This window comes from Macaca nemestrina, chromosome 13, assembly GCF_043159975.1.
Source record: "Macaca nemestrina isolate mMacNem1 chromosome 13, mMacNem.hap1, whole genome shotgun sequence".
Lineage (NCBI taxonomy): Eukaryota > Metazoa > Chordata > Mammalia > Primates > Cercopithecidae > Macaca > Macaca nemestrina.
In genome coordinates, this window is record NC_092137.1 from 12,402,936 (window position 1) to 12,423,539 (window position 20,604).

Genomic DNA, 20,604 nt, shown 5'->3' on the forward strand with positions numbered 1-20,604 from the left:
ATAGAACTTGGACTGAAAATTCATTAGGCAGGGACTGGGGCTGCTCTAAGTCAACATAAAATTCTGTCATATTGTCAGTGCTCATTACGTCTTCTATAAGATATTGTACTTAGGGTCTTTGGGTTTTCAAATATATTACCACGCTATCTTCCAGCAGGCGAACCTGGCAGATATATTCTCCATTGGTCTACAGATAATGCTATTTTCCATTATCTGCCTTGGAAAACGTTGACTCTTCAATAGCCAACATTTGTGAACTAATCGATTACAAATGACTATGAGGTCAATGTTTTCCTGATTCAAAGAGCTATTAGCATTTTATTTGATATAACTTCAAAAAGAGAATCATTTTAGGAGTACCTGTATGTACTACATTGTATGAGAATTGTCTGTTACACACCCTGATTTCCATGAGGATGAGACCAGAGAGGTACTTTTCCCCTACAGTGGTTACAGGAGGTTGAACCACATGAAAATGTTTTAAATGATCTAATGTCAACAATTTCATATGGTTCGATCTAATACCACATGTGGAACATAGCAAGTAATAAATAAATATTTGTTGGTTGGATGAATAGATGGAATATAGACGTCTAGGTATGCCTTTAGCCAATTAAAACTTAAAATGGGGGGTGAAACTATTTACTCAGCAGCAGAAAATCACTCTCTTTATATCGGCATCCGGTGGGCTCTTGTCTTTGGAGACAAAAACAAATCAATGTATTTTTGCTGCTTGAATTCATGCACTTGTTCATTCATTGACCCTTTCAGTAATTATTTAGCATCTTATGTGACAACACTATGCCAGCTGAGAAAATGCAGAGAGCCCACTGACAAATGTTGGAGATGGGGCAGTGTTGGCAGCACACAGAGGAAGTACATGCCATGGTAGAATTAAGTACAGGAACCATGAGAATCTAGAGAACAGGCTCCCCAAACTGCCTGGTGTGAAGGTGACACATAAGCTGAATTCTGAGAGATCAGTTAGGAGGTATCTGTCAAGGAAGTTAGGGAAAATAGAAACCCTCCAGAAAGAAGAAACCGCTTCTTCAAACACCTAGAGGTGCCACTTCCTCAGGATAGGAAGGTGAGCCCAGACTGAAGAAGGAGGCAGGAGCCAGGCCAGGAAACTCTTTTAAGGAGTTTGTATTTTTTCTTGAGGGAAATGGGGAGGCAGTAAAAGGTATTAAACAAGGCAGTGACCTATTCATCTTTATGTATTAGAACAGTTGATCTGAAAAATGATTTGAGGACGTTTTTCGACTAAAAAGTGAACTAGTGGGAGTTTTTGCTGGTATGGAATCAAATTTGTAGCTGATTTTGGTAAGTAGCAATTCTTTGCATCTTTATTATATTGGTCTTTTCATTATGTCAATTATGTCTCTCATCATTTTGGAATGGCTTTGTGTTTCTAAGGATTCTTTCTAATTTGCAGGTTGTCCTGGGTGGAGGAGTTCATTCAAATCACCTATACCAGCATTGCTGAAAATAGACATTCCCTTCACCAGGACTTCAGCAATAGAAGTACGTAATTTTTGTGAAAATTCTTTGTTGTATCTTGTTGTCCTTATGAACCAGACATGAGCACAGGAGCTAGGAAGATGTCATCTTGAGTTGCTTACATATTTGAACTGAAAATTAAAAAAATCTTCCCTTCCCTCCAACAAGAACCCGTTGCCTGAACAATGCTTTAGGAGAGCTATTTTCCAGCACACACCCGTGTCTCTTCTCCAACACTCAAAGATTAAAGTTAAAACAGTCTCTGAAAAGCTTTTAAACTGAAAGACAGAAAATAATACTTTCATTGTATTATTTTAAGCATTTATTTTTTTCTTGTCATATCATTTAATTTTTAATGATCTTTGTTTTTTATGGAAATATTTACATCTGTCTCATTATAAAACTGCAACTGAATTAAATTAGCATATATTTAGTGAATACCTACTAGGTAGACAGAATAATGCAGACATGTTGACAGGATGGCCTGGAGTAGAGAAGTTGGAAGGAAATTTATACATTTTGACTGACTTCAATGACTTACAATAAAATCAGTGTAGTAAGCAGGAAAACAATTCCTTCACTAAGAATTAGCAGATGGGTGGTCAACCATTACTTGCAGGTAAGTAACTACACCGTCTTGTGAATTTATTCTTTCATTTGTTGAACAAGTAATTACTGATCATTTGCCATGTGCAAGGTATTGTGCCATGTGCTGTGGGGGTTAGAAAAGAATCAGAAATGAATACTGATTTCTTTGAGTTAATGGCCTAGTATTATAGATAAATCATACACATAAATGTCTCTGGCAATAGTCTCTAAAGCCTTTTGATCACTCAACACTATTAGGAAAAATATTTGAACATACAGCCCAATATACCATTTATTATAAGTAAGTTTAATTCATTTTGTAAGTATACTTTTAAAAAGTAAGATACATAACAGTAAAATGATTTATTTTTTCAACTCAATAGAATATTTTGATTAACTTTTTAAATTAATACAATTTTTATTGAGAACAATATGATTGACTACGCTTATTTACCAAGCATTATTTTAACTATTTTCACTTAGTAATTGAGAATCTGATTTTAATTTCATGTTATTTAATAGTTTTTTAAAAAAAATATTATAGCTGAAAAGTTTTCTTTATAGGAACACATAAATCTAAATGGAAGAAATGCATCCTTGACTTTTCTTTAAATATTGATATACATATTTTAGTCCCAATTATCAATTACGTAAAATTTTCTTTTTCCATTTTTTGCTTTTGAATTCAGCTCATAAATGTCAGCCTTTCTTGATGTCAATCGTTACTGCAAACTCATCTGAAGATGTAGCATTTTTTATCTATTTTAACAAAGGAGTTTGAAATCCACTAAAACTCTTCATTAGGAAGTACTGCCTAGTCCTGCTAGTCAGTATTATACTGATAGTCCTAGCCAGAAAAATTAGGCAAGAAACAGAAAAAGAAATACAAATAATCCAATTTGGAAAGGAAGTAAAATGATCTCTATTTGCAGATGACATGTTCTCTACATAGAAAATCCCGAAGTACACACACACACACACACACACACACACACACACACACACACACCCTACTAGAACTAATAAGTTTAGCAAAGTTTCAGGATGCAAGGTCAACACACCAAAATCATTTGCATTTCTATATGCCAACAATGAACAATTCAAAAAGGAAATTAAGAAAATAAAATCATTTACACTAATATTGAAAGAATAAAATACCCAGAAATAAATTTTAGAGAAGTGAAAGACTTGTACACTGAAAACTATAAAACATTTCTGAAATAAATTAAAGAGTAAACAAGTAAAAAGATAATCTATATTTATGAATTAGAGTACTTAATGCTGTAAAGAAACTACTCCCTAAAAAGATCTGCAGAATCAATGTAATCCCCATCAATGGCCCTTTTTCCCCTGAAATGACAAAGCAAATTCTCAGATTCATATGGAACTTCAAGGTGCTCCAAATAGCTGAAACAATATTTAAACAAAATACAAACAAAATTGGAGGCTTCACAAATTTTCAGTTTCAAAGCTTACCACAAAGCTGTGATAATCAACACAGCAGAGCACGGACATAAGAATAGGCATATAGGCCAATGTAACAGAATGAGAGTCCAGAAACAAACCCAAACATCTATGGCCAATTTATTTTCAGCAATGTTGCCAAGACCCTTCAACAAGGAAAGAATAGACTCTTAAATAACTGGTGCTAGGACAATTTAAAAAACCATATGCAAAAGAATAAAGTTTTACTCCTTTTTTCACTCCATATACAAAAATTAACTCAAAATTAATCAATGACCTAAGTATAAGAGCTGAAACAACAAAGCTAGTACAAATAACACAGGGGTAAATGTTCATGGCTTTTTCTTTGGCAATGGATTCTTAGATTTGGCATCAAAAGCTTAAGCAACAAAAGAAAACTAGACAAACTGGATTAATAAAAATTAAAAATATTTGTGCATCAAAGTACATTATCAAGAAAGTGAAAAGACATTCTACAGAATCGTGGAAAATGTCTGCAAATCATATATCTGATATAAAGGCCTAGTATCCAGATTATATAAAGAATTCTTATAATTTAACAATAAAAAGTAAAACAATCTCCCACATGGACAAAGACTGGAGTAGATATTTCTCCCAAGAAAATATGCACACGTCCAACCAGTACACGAAAAGAGATTCAACAGCACCAGCCAAAACCACGAGAACCATTTCACGTCCACTAGCATGAGTATTAAAAAAAAAGAAAGAAAGGAAAATCACAAGTATTGGCAGGGATGTGGAGAAATTGGAATCCTTGTACTTTGCTGGTGGGAATGTAAAACGGTGCAGTTACTGTGGAAAACAGTTTGGTGGTTCTTCGAAATTTAAACTTAGAATTATTGTATGATCAGCCATTCTACCCCTAATTATATACCCCAGAGACTTGATAACAGGTATTTAAACAATATCAAAAAACTTTTCCACAGATACTTACAACGGCTGTATTCACAAGGTAGAAACAACCCAAATGTCCATCAATGAATAAAAGCAGAAATAAAATTGTGGTATCTACATACAACTAATCAATCCTAAAAAGGTATGGAGTGCCGATTCATGCTACAACTTGGATAAACCTTGAAAACATTATGCTAAGTGAAAGAAACCAGACCACAAAATGTTACACATTGTATGATTCCTTTTATATGGGTTATCCGGAATAGGAAACTTGATAAAGAAAGCAGATTGATGGTTTCCAAGTTAGAATAGCAGGGAATGAAGAATGATTGCTTAATGGTTATGGAGTGTTTTTCTGTGGTGATCAAAGGTTTTGAAACTAGAGAGAGGTAGTTGTTTTACGACATGGTGAATGCGCCGAATACCACTGAATTGTATAATGTCAAATGATTAATTGTAGGGGATGTGAATTTTACCTCAGTAAAAAAAAAATGTACACATGGACATTGTAATAAAAACATGTAAGACAGCTATTAAAATTCTTCAGAGTTTAGAATCTATGCTTTTGAAAATTGCTTAACATAGCAAAGCAAATACCTACCGGTCTAGAAATAGAGATTAAATTTAAAGATTACTATATTTACCTGAAAAAAACACTATTTTCAAATAAAGCTTCCAATGAACCAGGAACTGATGAGGAAGACAATTTTAAAATTAATTTTCATTGTAATTGGAGCTACAGTGATAGAATGCATGGACAGATATTTTGAATCACCTACAAATCATAAAGTCACTTTAAGTTTCTTGTATGATGACCACAAGTTGTAGGAAGTACCACTGCAAGACCTTATATTTTAAGTTAATTTCAGACTTTCCTGAAACTGATTGTATGAAGAGTTAAATCTTTTTGGAAAAAATGTTCTCTAGGAACCATCAACTCCAGATGTACAATTTATATTTTCAAAAAATGTATCAGAATTGTCACAACCTAAGCATACTCTTAACAGCTTCAAGAACAGTTCCATCAGTAGAAAGATTATTCTGAAAATTAAAAATTATCAAAAATTATTTATCTTGCGTTTTCAAGAGTGACTGATGTTACTTTTAATTATACAGATTGAAAATGAAGTTACAAAAAGTATAAATTCTGATGTCCTAATTTGCAGAAAAGCAAGACATAAAAATGTTATGATCAAGAAAGACATCAAATTAATAAAGTATTTATTGTATTAAATAAAATTGTGACACTGAAATATTATTTTTTGTAATTTTTAAGTTTATATCATTAGTCATGTACTTCTTTTACCCCTATCATGTTTTATAATTAATAAAATATTTCTTAGAGAAAAAAGTTTTGTATTTTATTACCTTTGCCTGATCTTCTTTTATCTTGCTTTTTAAACTGAGGAACCTGTGATAACATTTTACTCTGGGCATCACAAATTATATATTTGGCCCCAAGCATAATGTATGAATTGCAGCTTTTACCACCTCCTTTAGGAGACCCATGCTTCGAGATATATATATTTTTTTCCCTAAGGAAAAATGTTAAGAGGGATGCCCACCTTCCCTGGTTCAGGCTGTTTGTTCTGCATAGGACCAGTCAAAACTCTTTCAGCAAACAGTATTTACCTAGGATTACCTGGACTACTATCTGTACACCAGGTTGACAATCTAAAATATTGAAGATACAGTCTTTGAAAAAGTTAAATCACATCAGTAGCTAACTGTGAAACTGTGCTCTGGACTTGAAGCTGTATCTGATTCAGGGGTCAAAGACAAAGAGAGGGATTTTGTGGCAACCGATTCTTTACATAATAAACATTCGTTACAGTTGTTTTTTCCCGTCTGTTATTGAAGCGCTGTCTTTGTCTGGGGTAAGTAACAGAGGTTCGTTGTCTCACACTAAGAAAATCAAGGATATGGACACACAAGTAGTGAGTTTAAGAGTGGAGGTTTAACAGACAAAAGAAAGAGAACAGAGAGTAGCTCTCTCTCCTGCAGAGAAAGAGGGGAGCCCAAATGGGTCTTCCGTTCTGTGGTGAAGTGCAGGAGGTTTTATAGGCTGGCCTGAGGAGGTGGCGTCTGATTTACATAGGGCCCAAAGATTGGTCGGACCAATTGTGATATTTACATAGTTTACGAAGAAGCTGGCTACCCCGCCCTCATCTTTTATTGTGCCGATGGGTTTTCTATGTGGCCTGCCCCATGTTGTCTGCTCCTCACTGCACAGAGGGCTGACAAACAAAAGGGAAGATGAAGCTGCCGTGTTGAACACACCTAAGCCCCAGGTAGCCTTTTCCTATTGGCACAGCTGCTGGCATTCACCCACGCAAGCTTCCAACTTACTTATCTATGTCTTTAGCTCCATTTTACAGGCTGCTTTGTGTTAGGAAAAAAGAATGATTTTAGGGCTGCTTTTTATTAAAAGGAAAACCTCACTGAGGACTCCCTTATTCTCACTATCTGCATAAATAATTTCTCTTAACTCCTATATCATTATTTTATTTCCTATAGCACAACAATCATATAAGACTATTGTCCCAATATTAAGTTAGAAAATTGATGCTCCAAGACATCAAACTGGACCCTTGACGCAGTCAAATGTTCATGCCGATGCCAGCAATGGGTATGTAGGTGCAGGTCATCAATCCAGAAGGAGTAGGACTTTCCCTTTAAATCACTTGCCAAGTCTGCTAAGTACACCTTAATACATTTGCTCTTTGCCCTTTAAGAAAACTGTTTTCTTGAAACAAGACTATTTATTTTAGCTTTCATAACCCAAAATGAAAGGAAGCACTATGATAAAGTTTTCTATGATAAAGATCTTTCCTGAGATACTCCCTTTTTAAGTACTGAACCTTACCTTCCAGCATTTCCTGTTACTCATCTGTTATACGTCTCTGCCAATTACAGGTTTTTATTCTTTATTCCCTTTTCTTCACTTTTCGCTGTTTATTCCCCATTTGTAAACCATCAAAAGTTTGTTGTGCTTGAAGCCATTCAGCTTTCTTTAACTTTTGACATGATTCAGTTCTATAGCCAATTTCCATGTCATTCCTCATAGAAAACAAACAAACTGAGCCCAGGACATAAATTTCAGAGTCATTCAGCTGGGGTAGAGGATCGGGAAGGTGTCTGGCTCGCAGCTCCAGGCTGGCAAGGCAAGCACCGGCTGCTCCACACCCTCACACCCCTGGGAGAGGAGTCTTTTCAAAACCCAGGAAGCCACTAACCTACCCAAATGGGAATTTGTTTTTGGGTAATCACCAACACTTGACATAAAGAGCATAGACAGCCCTGAATTAGGTAACCCTGAGTTTGAGTCTTGACCTTGAGAAAGTTGTGGGCTTTTGCTTTATTAGCTATAAAATGCACATAACAATAGTCTTGACCTAGTGAAAGGCTGTTGTAAAGATTAAATGAAGAAATGATTAAATGAGATAATGCCTGGCTTGAGTAAAGTACACGTTTGGTAAATGTTACCTGTTTCTATTTGTGAAATGCTTCTATAAGAAATCAATTCTCTATTCTCTTTCAAGTCAATTGACAATTGACTATACTTTAGCCCTCGGGATAAAGCTTACCAAGTCTGAATCAGATAAATTGAACAATGGGTTGCTGGAGATAATTAATGAATCCAGAAAGTGTTTCTGGGGCAGAAGCTTAACAAAGAGCCTCTTCTCACATGGCCATAGACTGGGGGAGTATGCTTATCTGCTGAAGGTGACCTCATCTCAGGCCTCCAAGAACACATTCTCATCCTTTCTCATCTCTGGTGGCAGCACCCACTACAAATGTCTTGAGACCATAGATTGTCTTTCCTCTACCCCATCAACTATGAACAGACAAAGATCCTAAACTTAAACTTCTGAGAAAGTTTAAAGGGTGGCTCCCCTCCCCAGTTCCATGCCTTGAATAGAAGCTCTGTGTCAGGACAATAAACTTCTTATCCTGTTTACATCGGCCTTTCAAGGTTAATGTTGGAGGGAAGGAGGGCTTACTTGAATACCCTCCTGGAATCAGAGCATGTGTATTTGCTTATAAATTAACCAGGCTAGGCAGAATTCATATCAGTAGCAAACAAGACTTTGGGGGACAATAACAGTTAATGGATATTTGTCCAGTGCTTGATACATTCAGATCATTTTCTGAACATGCTTCATTTTGTTTCCCAGCATCATTTTAGGGCATCTTGATGCAGGAGCGGGACCAAGACTTGGCTTCAGAAGTTCAGGTTCATACGTCAGCTCTGTTTAAGCCCCTCTCTGTGCAAGCTCAGGAAAATGGCTTCCTAAATGAAGTCTCAGTTCCTAACCTGGAAAATAGAGGATTTTTGAAAACGTCCTACTTCACAGGGCTTTTAAGAGATTGGATGGAACAGTCATTGATGACCTGTCTTTCCCCAGAAATCTTCAGTTCAGAAAGTTCAGGCATATTAAAAGACGGAGTTGAGACAGAATGGGGTCTTCTGACTGAAGGGTCTTCCAGGGTCCTTGTTCCTGAAACATTAGCCATGCCCCTGGAACTTGGGCACCACCAAGGACTCTCGGTCTGAAAAGAGGTCTCTGGGCACAGAGCTGACAAATTTTGAATCTTGCTAACATAGCTGGTCAGCACAGCCCCATTTTGCCTCCCAGGAGATAATAAGAGAAACCATAACTGCTGACATCTGCATGGGACGGCAAAGAACGACACTTCTGCTGCGAAGAAATGAACCATTGAATGTATTTCAAGACAGCGTGAGGCCAACTGTAATAGTGGTAAAACCTGAGGCCTCACACTAAGATGTCAGTGAAGCAGAACAGATCACCATGAACACAGAGCTTTAGGTGATGAGAATGTTTCTCTCTTTCAGTGAAACATACTTGGCAGAAAACTTGCAGAATTCAGACTCAGTCTTGGCAACTTCAGGGGCCTCCCTAGTTTGGGCTTAATCTAACTTTCTCTTTTTCTTATGTTAAAAGATACATTGTATACATAGAACTATTCATAGAACTTTGTGTTTTGTGTGAGAGACTCTTCTTGAGAATATATCTCTATATTTTAAAAATAGATCTTAATAATTTTTGTATTTCATATTATCACTATAATAAGCTTTATTTCATAGTCTGTTTTTGTCTACACTCTATTTGTCTTGATTTTGAATAACATTTTTTCTTACCTTTTTTGAATAGATTATTTCTTATTTCATTTCAACTTAAGAAATTTGAAAATTAAGCAATCTATATTAATTAGCCTATAAATTATAATAATTAAATTGGCACATTATAAAGTTAATTCATAGCTTTACCTTCCTCCTAAACAATATTAGGCTCTTTATTCCCATCATTTCCCTTCTGAATATAATTATCAAGATTATGTTAGTTTCTCCTCTTTTTTAACCCCATGAATCAGATATTTTTACTATGATTATTGTTTTTGTCATCCATATCTGTTTAGATTTACCCATGTCACTGGTTTTTGTTGTTGTTGTTTTTTTTCTTGAGACAGAGTCTTGCTTTGTCACCCAGGCTGGAGTGCAGTGGCACAATCCTGGGTTTAAGCAATTCTCCTGCCTCAGCCTCCCAAGTGTCTGGGACTACAGGTGCGTGTCACCACTCCTAGAACATTTTTGTATTTTTAATAGAGACGGGATTTCAACATGTTGGCCAGTCTGGTCTCAAACTCCTGACCTCAGATGATCTGACCACCTCAGGCTCCCAAAGTGCTGGGATTACACACATGAGCCACCACACCCGGCCCCCATATCATTGTTTTTGATCACTATTTCTTCTTCCAAGACCTTGCTGCTTGGGTTATTTTCTTTCTTTCGGAAGACTGTATTTTTGAATTTGTTTTCTATGTATCTGTGGATAGTAAACATTATTCGGCTTGCTTATATTAGGTCTTAAAATTTTGCTCTTATTCTTGAAAGATATTTTGCTGACAGTTATTGTCTCTTAACTGTTTGAAGATAGTACTTCCTTGTCTTCTCGTTTCCATTGCTGATGTAGTGAGTTACTATCGGTACAATTATCTTTCCTTAGTAGCGAATCTGCACTTTCCTTCTGATGCTTTTAAGTTCTTTTTGTCTTCAGTGGCTTTTGGTTTCTTGAGACTGTGTCTAGATAATTTAAATGTATTCTATTTGAGGTATGTTGACTTGGGCTGCCTGAATTCAGAAGACTCCATTTTTTATCAGTCTTGAAACATTGGTCACTGTGACTTCAAACTTTGCCTTGTCCCCTTTTCTCAATGCAAACCTCCCCAAACTCTGATTTGCTTTATGTTGCACTTCCCTCATTCTCTGTCTCTTGCTATTTATTTAATAGTTTGCAGCAGTTTGTTTTTCTGTGCTGCATCATAAATACTCAACCTTCAGCTTATTTATATCCAGTGGTCAACTCACTTTGAATGTTTTAGTGTTGATTCTTAGAAAAACTATTAAGTTGTTTTTCAAATCTGCCTGGTCATTTTTTTTTATAATCTCTTAATCCTAAGAGATTCCCTGTTTTATTCTAGCGTATATGTGAATATTTATACTCCTCCTATGAATTTTAGTGTCTGAATACTTCACAGTATTTAATACATTGTTTGCCGCTTTGGCTGGCTGTCATCGTGGTGCCCATTTCCTTGTGCATGTCTGTGTTTTGTTTTTGTAGCTTTAGTGTTCTCTGAAACCCACCATGGACCTGCGTTAGATCCCATTGCTTAATGGGAATGGTTGTTACGAGTGGAATAAGTAAAAAAAAAAAAAACCAAAAAAACCAAAAAACGGCAACATAAAATAGTAGAAAGGCATTCTGTTCTGGGATATGAGCAATATAGTTATGCGTTCTTCTTCTGATTCCAGTTCTCTGTATGATATAATTCTCACTTTGAAAGTAGACTGCCCTTCGAACTGGATTGATGTGAAAGATGCTGGAGAAAGAGACCAAGATGAATTTTAGGTTTCTGGCTTGGCTATTGGACAGGTAGTGGTTCCATTCCCTGAGAAGAGATGGAGATAATGACTAAGATTGGGATATGACAGATATGACTGTGAAATCTACAGGTAGAAATGACTGGTAGATCTAGAGCTCTGTAGTGTGCTCTGGCTGTGAGATTTAAAAATAGAAGGGAGTAAGTTCAAATTTGCTTAACCCATTTTCTTTATGATCCAGGCAACTTCATTCATTATTTTTCAACTTTCAAATAAAACACCCAAAATATTTTTCTATGACCCAATCTGAAGTATATACCCATCACACCTAAATTGTCTGTATCATTTTTACTTTTCTTCTTTGGACAAAAGACATGAGAACAGCCTGGGAAACATGGCAAAATCCCATCTCTCCAAAAAATGCAAAAATTAGACAGCGTGGTGGCATGCACCTGTAATCCCAGCCAACTTCTAAGCCTGAGATGGGAGGATCGATTGAGCCTGGGAGGTTGAGGCTGCAGTGAGCTATGATCATGCCACTGCACTCCAGCCTGAGTGACAGAACAAGACCCTGTCTCAATAAAACAAAACAACAACAACAACAACAACAAAAACCATGAGAAACGACATGAGTTTGCCTCTCTCCATATGGGGCTTCCCCTACCAGCATCACTGTCCCATCTGGGCCATGATATTGCCTGTCTCTGAGCATTAGACTCCTTCATCAGTAAAAGAAGAGATTGGAAAAAATAATCTCTCAGGTACCATTTTCCTGTAAATTTTTCTGATTCTCAGTTTGGTTTGAAGAATTAGGATTGAAACTAGAAGTAGAAATTTTTCTAGAATTCCCCAGCTTTCTTTGTCTCTTGTTTCCTTCTGAAAGTAAAAGAGCTGTCAGCACTGCCCAGCCGTGAGAGCAACTCTTCACTGGCCCAGATCACTAGATCCTAAAAGAGAACCAGCAAATAAAGAATGCAATCCCACCAACAGTGTTGGATTGCATTATTTATTTGCTGGTCTCTTTTAAACTGTTGGTGGGAGTGTAAATTAGTTCAACCTTTATGGAAGACAGTGTGGTGATTCCTCAAGGATCTAGAACTAGAATACCATTTGACCCAGCAATCCCATTATTGGATGTATACCCAAAGGATGATAAATCATTCTACTATAAATACATATGCACACGTATGTTTATTGTGGCACCGTTCGCAATAGCAAAGACTTGCAACCAACCCAAATGCCTATCAGTCAATTTTTTGTTGCCTTATTTTTCCTTTTGTATAATAAATGAACAGCAATAACAATAAAGTCCTCATAGGTTTAAACAAAATGAAATAATTTAATTTGAATGTTCGTAAGACTGGATAAAGAAAATGTGGCATGTATACATCATGGAATACTATGCAGCCATAAAAAAGGGTGAGTTCATGTCCTTTGCAGGGACATGGATGAAGCTGGAAACTATCATTCTCAGCAAACTAACACAAGAGCCGAAAACCAAACACCTCATGTTCTCACTCATAAGTGGGAGTAGGACAATGAGAACATATGAACACAGGGAGGGTAATGTCACACATTGGCGCCTGTCAGGGGGTGGGGGGCTAGGGTAGGGATAGCATTAGGATAAATACCTAATGTAGATGACGGGCCGTTGGGTGCAGCAAACCACCATGGCACATGTATACCTATGTAACAAACCTGCACATTCTGCCCATGTACCCCAGAACTTAAAGTATGACAATAAAAAAAAAAGAAAAGAATAAAAGAAAAATAGAATGCAATCCACAGGTGGGATTCTAGGCCAATTTTTTGTTGCCTTATTTTTCCTTTTGTATAATAAATGAACAGCAATAACAATAAAGTCCTCATAGGTTTAAACAAAATGACTGAAATAATTTAATTTGAATGTTCGTAAGCAAAGTTTCCCTTAGAATGTTTCAGGATCATCAGTTTATGCAATAATTATGTACAAGCAAATAGGTTTCTAGATTATATTAATAGATGTATGTATTGATTTTCTGAGACAACTGTGCTCATCTCATTTTAATGTAGTTTTTTTGTTTGTTTGCTTTTGTTTAAGCCTCTTTCCTCTAGTGGATGCCTCAAGGCCAAGGCCTGAGTCTCACGTTTGTTTTTACCTTTAATTTCTATAACAATACCTAATGCATGTTTGACACTCAGTAGATGTTTGTCAAATGAATAAAGGACAGTCATTATTATATTGCAGTTGTTTTGCAGAAAATATTTTAACTGCAAATGGCTTTAAAAGAAGAAAGAAACATTGAAAAGTCAACTTCTACTGCTTATTACTGAATACATTGTTGGCTGCTTTGGCTGGCTGTCAAGTCATGGGTCTAAATTCCAGGGTAAATCCCTTAAAAGCTACTGTAGTACAGAATGGGTCCTTTGGATCAGAGACCAATAATATTTACAAGCAGATTCAGAAAAATCTTAAATATAGGAGAAGAAAGTTAGTTACCCATATGGTTTCCACATCAGAGCTTTTGGGAAGTAAAGGGCGTCGATTTATTGTCTACAAAACCACCATGCTTTCATGAAATGCACTGTAAACGGAAAGGTTGAGAAAGAGGGTCTTGAACCAAGGAAGAGCTAAAGAGTTGAGAGAAATGATGCAAATATATGCAGTTGAGGCCTAGTTGAAATGTGAGTTAACCAAGAAGCGTGTTTTCTGCTTTGAATCTCTAAATTCAAAATGAAACTTGGGGTAAACATGAGTCATTGTGTGAAAAGAACTCATGTGGTTCCCACAGCTTTTAGGATCCTGAAATTAGGAGATATCTTGATCTGCTGAACCCTGACTTCACAGATAATCTAGGTACAGAATGAGCTGTAAGATCTTGATGGTGTGCAGCGAATATGTGCTCAATTTCCATGTTCATTCATTTATTCCAGGAATGCATCGCTGTAGACGCTGTTTCATGCACTGGACTTCTAACTATGAATGAAATCCACTCTCTGCATATGAAGCTTGGGGAAAAGGCAAGAGGAATAAATGGATCATTAAAAAAGAGTGTGCTAAATAGTAGGTATAAGCATAAGCTGCTATGAGAACACAGAAGAAGAGTACGTAACTGACTCTTGGGGATGGAGAGGACTAAGAATTTTTCCCTGATTAAGTAAGACCTAATGTGGTGGCAGAGTGACTGGAGGTGAGTGGGAAGGTGGCCAGGGTTGACATGGCTCCCAAAGAGCATGACCACCCCTCCCAGACTGCCCTGACTGTCCCATCAATGGAAGCAAGAATGCTTCATTGGACCTCTCTTCTTTTTCTTTCCTAATCAGTTAGTCACTAATACAGTCTCTCCTCCCATGCCTGGTTTTACACCATTGCTACTCCCATGCACAATTAAGAGAAGGGAATCTATCAATTGAAAGTGTGGGTCTGATAACATAGCAGGTTCCTGGTCCTGGGTTTTAATCTTTGCTCTCCGTATGAGCCGTGCTATTTTGATCAGATTTCTTAATTACTCTGGAACTCAGTTTCTTCGTTTGTAAATTGAGGATAATAATACAGAATGCACAGATTTGTTGAGCAAATGACATGAGGAACTATATGAGGAAACACCTGGCATGGTACTTGGGTGAGATCATCTAGTCTGCCTTACCATTTTGGGGAGAAATTTAGGGAAATTAAGGCCCAGAGAAGAGAGCTGACTTGCCCTCACTTCATTCAAAATTTCCAGTGCAGACTTTGAGTTGTGAATGAGAACTTTTATTTGCTTTTTACAGATGAGAAACAGATGTAGGAAGGCTGCATGCCCAAGGTGACACAGGTGATTAGTTGGAGTGCCAGAGCTGGGCACAGGTCTTTCTATTCCAATATCCAGGTTCATGTTTAACATCAGAAGTCTAGGACAAAAGTGGAAACTACCATGCCTTCTCTCTCTCTCTCTATCCTCCCCATACTATGCCAGTTTCTCTAGACCAAAAACAAAAGGCAAGTTGACTTGTAAGTACTTATAAGAATTACCCCCCAGAATCTGGCTTGACATCAGGGTCAAGCTAGAACAAAACTACCTCCCAGGTTATATGTGGCTCCACAAGAAGCTGGTTCGAAGGATCGCTGCCCCATCTGCCTCTCCAAGACAAGCATATGGTGCACTGTCTCCTCCCTCCTCTACTCTGTTGACCTTCTGTGACAAAGCCATGCAGAACTGGTTTAAGATCAAGCTCTACTGCCACATTTGTGACCTTGTATTTGCCTATAACTCCTCTAAGCCTCAATTTCCTTAGCTCCATGTAGTAAACAACTGTGCATTCTAATTCTGTTTCAGAGAGTTGGAGTAAGGTTAAAATGGGAAAATATGTACGTGTGCTACCAACCATCATATAGAAGGTAAATCTGTAATATTATCCTTGAAAAAGGATTATTTTTCTAAATTTCGAAAGTAGGCTTTAAAAAGTCTTTATATTGTTATTGCTTCTGTTGATTTGAGAGAATTTGTGGGCCAGGTTGCTGTCTTTTGACCTTTACGTCTCTGACATCCTTTGTAAACGTCACTTGCAATAGCTTGAAATTCTTCTGCTCCTTCATCTATAAAATGGAGATTAAAATGCCTGCCTTGCGAGTTTGTTGAAAGCCCCAGATGAAATAATAATCCTGGAACTAAATCTCAAAAACAAGTATCTGTATCTGCCCTTCTGTCTTCATTTCCTGGTGCTTAAGAAGACCTGAGCAAAGGAAGCAAGTAAGGTCTTAAAACAAACAAGCCAAAGGCATCATTTTCTACCAAGAAAATGTAAAAGCACCTGGAGCAGCTGAACTACAAAGCTCCTAACTCTGAGTCTGTAGTTAGGATTGACAGAGCTCATTGTCCTCTAGAAAAATTGGTGTCTAAATGTGAGCAAAAGCAGGCAGAGGGATGGAGGAGACCACTGAGAGATTGAGAGCTGGGAATGATCAAGGGTGAGGAATCACCAGAGGCTACAAGCACAGGGACTGCCCTCTCGCGCTGCTGTAGGAAACAGGCCACCTAACTTCAGCTGCCCTGCAGGGTGTGGGACAAAGGCAGCAAGTTCCAGCAGGGACAAGTGAGACAAGTGTAGGTTCCTGTGGTGCCTGCTCACCATCATCCCACAGTCAGAAACCATCACTGAGGCCGATGCCTTCAAGCCCATGAGGTCAATGTGGGCTCCAGACAGATTAGAAGAAATTGAGGCTAGTGTCACCCACGGTGACAACTGGTGTTCACCACATGGAGCTCAGAAGGCCACAGAGGCTGGCTTTGTTCCCGGAGAAAGCCTCATCAAGGCAGGCAGAGAAGCCTAGCAATGCCTCAGCAGACTGTGAACATTAGCATGCAGAAAGAGGAGCTCGGGCAGGGCTGCTTCAGGTGTCTCCAGCTCAGTTTTAGTCTCAGGTCTTGTGTTTGCTGATAACATCCTAGATCACCTCTCTTCTTAGCTCTAAGAATTTTACAAGATGAACCCTTTTCTAATGGTAGCTTCAAGAAAGTACTAATAAGCTAAGTGGCCAACTCCTGTTTTTCTTTCTAAATATAAACTGAAACCTTCCTTAGTTGTAGGAATGTTGTGGGGAAGAAAGAACCATGTGAGAAAAACAGTGGGCTTTATGTATTTGCTTAGCAATTATTTCTACTGCCTATGTGTGCCAAGAATCTGGAGATATAATGAGCACTGTCTTCATGAACATAATCATCTATTGGAAGATTCAGACATCAGTCAAATAGTCATACTTAATGAGCATGTAGTTACACACTGAGATAAGCACTAGGAAGGAGAGGTATCCAGTTTTATGAGAATGTGTAAGAAGGGGACCTGGCTTGGACTGGAGTCAAGTATGATGTCATTCAACTTGACTTGGGTCAAGGAGAAAAGGAGTGGATTGTGGAACAGTTACAGGTGGAGGGACAAGTGCGTGTGGATGGTACTATGGTGGGAGGAGAGGAGCACACCTGAGGAACCTCAAAGATGGCCATGCTGGCGCTTTCCCCACCATTACCAGAGTGCAGAGGATGTGAGGGAGTGAATACTAGAGAGTGGGATGAGTTGAGGCTGAAGGTATGGAGAACAGCCAGACAGCACGAGGTCATGTGCATCTTGTTGAGAACTTGGTGTTGACCCTAAGAGCAATGGAAAGTTTAATCCCTTTACTTATTGGCTTTGTTACCTTATAAATAAATCATTAACACCTTAATGCTATGCTTTCCCATTTGTTAAATGAAGATGGTCATATTAAGCTCACAGGGGATGCAAATATGAATTTGAGAGACATAGCAAATGAAATAATAAAGACGATGATGATAATTGTATCTATAGCTAACCTTTACAGAGCATGTTTTGTATTCTTGGCTCTATTATAAGCAGTTTATCAGCACCTAGCTTTTCAAATGGAGCTTTACAAAGGTAAGGCATCCACTAATAGATAATGAAATAGTTCTGATGAAACTAACGAAATAGTTTTTTAAGGTGGTAGGATATTTTCTTTCAATAAACTCTTAACCAGAATTTCAAATTATAAGGAAAATAAAGAAAATACAAATAGAGATGTTTAGGTCAGTGCTTAGGTCTGTCCAATAATACAGTGTCTTTGAGTTTCAGAATCCTTTTCTCCTTCTATGGGGCCATTAATTACAACTTGAGGACCACAGGACTGGACAGTGATAATTCTCTCTTTCTGAAGTTCCAAAGGGAAAAAGGAAATTTCTCTCAATCTAATATGAATAAAGGATTCAACTTAGAGTATTGGTACATTAACTAGAAAGACCACCAATCTTGGGAAAGTTAGTGAGCTTCTCTATGTTTCAGATTTTATCCAACTCATAGGATTATTTTAAGGTGAAAATGAGGTACTAGTTAGACATTCATAAATCATAGAAGTTTCTGAGCACATAGAGAGTAATCATTAAATGTTAGCTCTTGTTATTAGTTGTTGTTTCTGAATCAGACATCAGTTGTATGTCAGTGCTTATAGCCTACCCTGCATTATTTGGAAGTTTTTCACAAAGTGTCAAGAGTCTCATCAGCCCCCACAAACCTCATGGTTTTCTTGAAGGATGGTCTCTGTGTTTCTTATTCTAGCAATTCACTACTACATATGTGCTCATATGCTCTTTATCTTTGCAGTTAACATAAATTTGCAAACTTCCATGGCAAAAATCATTAGACATTTTCTATTTAAATAGTAATTTCACTATTCCAGCATAGTTTCCCAGCTAGAACAGTGTGTGATCTGCTTTTAAGTCCTGATCATCCACTTCTATGGACTCTAGAGTGATGTTTTTGTTGGACCTATTTTTATATAATAATTAAAACCAGATTGTTCTTAATTTATTCATTTCCTTTTACTGAATTACAAATTAGGTCACATAAAGGACTAGGCCTCTGGAGGGTTAAAAATAATACAAATCCTAGTCTTTGAGGATTCAGGGTCTGTTAGGAAAAATAAGATATGTGCATAGATGAGCATAATCTAAGGCAGAAAGTGATCGTTATCATAAAAGGGTTTCAAATAAGTTCCCTTGAGGAGTCAAAGAGAAGGCTGAGGGAATGCTTTGTAGAAAAAATGGCAACTGTAGTATATGATGAATGGTATTCCTAGTTAAGGAAACAGGGACAAAATGTACAGAAACTAGAGTGAGAATGGTTTGATGGAAAGGGGGTATGAAAATTGGTGGTGGGGAATGAGCCTGACTGACACGATTGAGGACACATATGGAAGAGTCTTGGTGAAGTCAAGAAATGTGGGTTAACTAGGCAAAAGGAAGGCTGGAGTAGTTTTGAGTGGGAGGTCACTGTAATCATAACTGTGCTTAAGTGAAGTATAATCTGTTCGTGACTTTGAGGATGAGCAGTGTCTAGAGCACATAGTGTCAGGGAGATGGCATCCCTGACAAAAGCTATAGTGCTCATTTCCTTTTTTTTGCCCCAGTGGTCTCCATGGCAGCAATGCCAACTTGCAGACCCATCTTCCACATTGCTGCTTTTTAAGCCTGGAGATGATCATGTGTCTGTCCCACTCGAAAACATTCAATGGCTCCCTATTTCCTATTGGATAAAATAATATCTCAGAAGCAGACATCCTAACATTTGCTATAATCAGATGTTCTGCTCTTGCTTCTGCAGAAACTAGGTTGCTCAGTGATTCAGTGCCCATGGTTCAGCTGAAAGGCCTGAGGGTGATGTAGAGTGAACTAGGGTAGTATAACGGAGATGGGGAAGAGAGATGTCTCAGTCTGTTTTGTGTTCCTATAAAAGAATATCTGAGGCTGGCTAATTTATAACAAAAAGAGGTTTATTTGGCTCACAGTTCTGCAGACTACAAGAAGCATGGCACCAGCATCTGCATCTGATGAGGGCCACAGACTGTTTCTATTCATGGTGGAAGAAGGGTAACCAGTATGTACAGACATCACAAAGCAAGAGAAGAGGTCAGACAGAGAGAGAGGCAGGGAGAGAGAGAGAGAGAGAGAGAGAGAGAGAGAGAGGAGGTTCTATGTTTTGTTTATTTTTTTTTAACAACCAGCTCTTGTGGGCATGAATAGAGTAAGCACTCACTCATGACTCCCACCAGGAAGGGCATTAATCTATTAATAAGGGATCCACTCCCATGACCCAAACACCTCCCATTAGGCCTCCTCCAACACTGGGGATCAAGTTTCAACCTGAGAATTGTAGGGGGTCAAACATCCAAACTATGGCAAGGAGATGCAAGAGATATTGCAGATGTTTAATCAATAGATATTTGCAACTGGTTATCAATAGTTAAGAAGTGGGAATGATCAGAGGCTGCTGTGATATTACCTACCTGGATGGCTGGAAGGTTCTTATACGATTCACAGGCAGGTTTGTGCCTACCTCTTCCTAGAGCGTTGATTGCCAGGGAGTCACAATGGATGCTTTGAGCAGTTGCAGAAGAGTACCTGATGTTCATTTCATGTGTACGCCTTCCTTTCTGTTTTCCTCCCCATTTTTTCCCTCAGTCCCCAGGTGTGGTGCATTGGCTGGTCTCCCTGCGTCTGGGTTCTGCTATTATGGGCTACCCTTCACTCTTCATTGCTTGTATACATTTGACCAATGAAGAGCGTTCTTCTGAAATGATTCTTAGGTGTGCTGACTGCCGTCTCTTTCTTACTAAAACACTCAACATTCTTTCAAGTCCTCCATGACAATGTTTACAAAATTTAAAACATTCGTTGAGCATTGACTATTTGCCAAACATTGTTCTGGGTGCTAAAAATAGAGCAGTGAGT

General features: G+C 37.8%; 1 long non-coding RNA gene across 1 annotated transcript; it reads left to right on the forward strand.

The window, feature by feature from the left end:
• The first annotated feature begins 858 nt into the window (after positions 1 to 858).
• On the forward strand, positions 859 to 18,494 carry LOC112427510 (uncharacterized). Its single transcript, XR_003019098.2, has 3 exons — positions 859 to 1,323; positions 1,436 to 1,524; positions 14,285 to 18,494. It is a non-coding gene; the product is annotated as an uncharacterized lncRNA (long non-coding RNA).
• Positions 18,495 to 20,604: the final 2,110 nt, after the last annotated feature.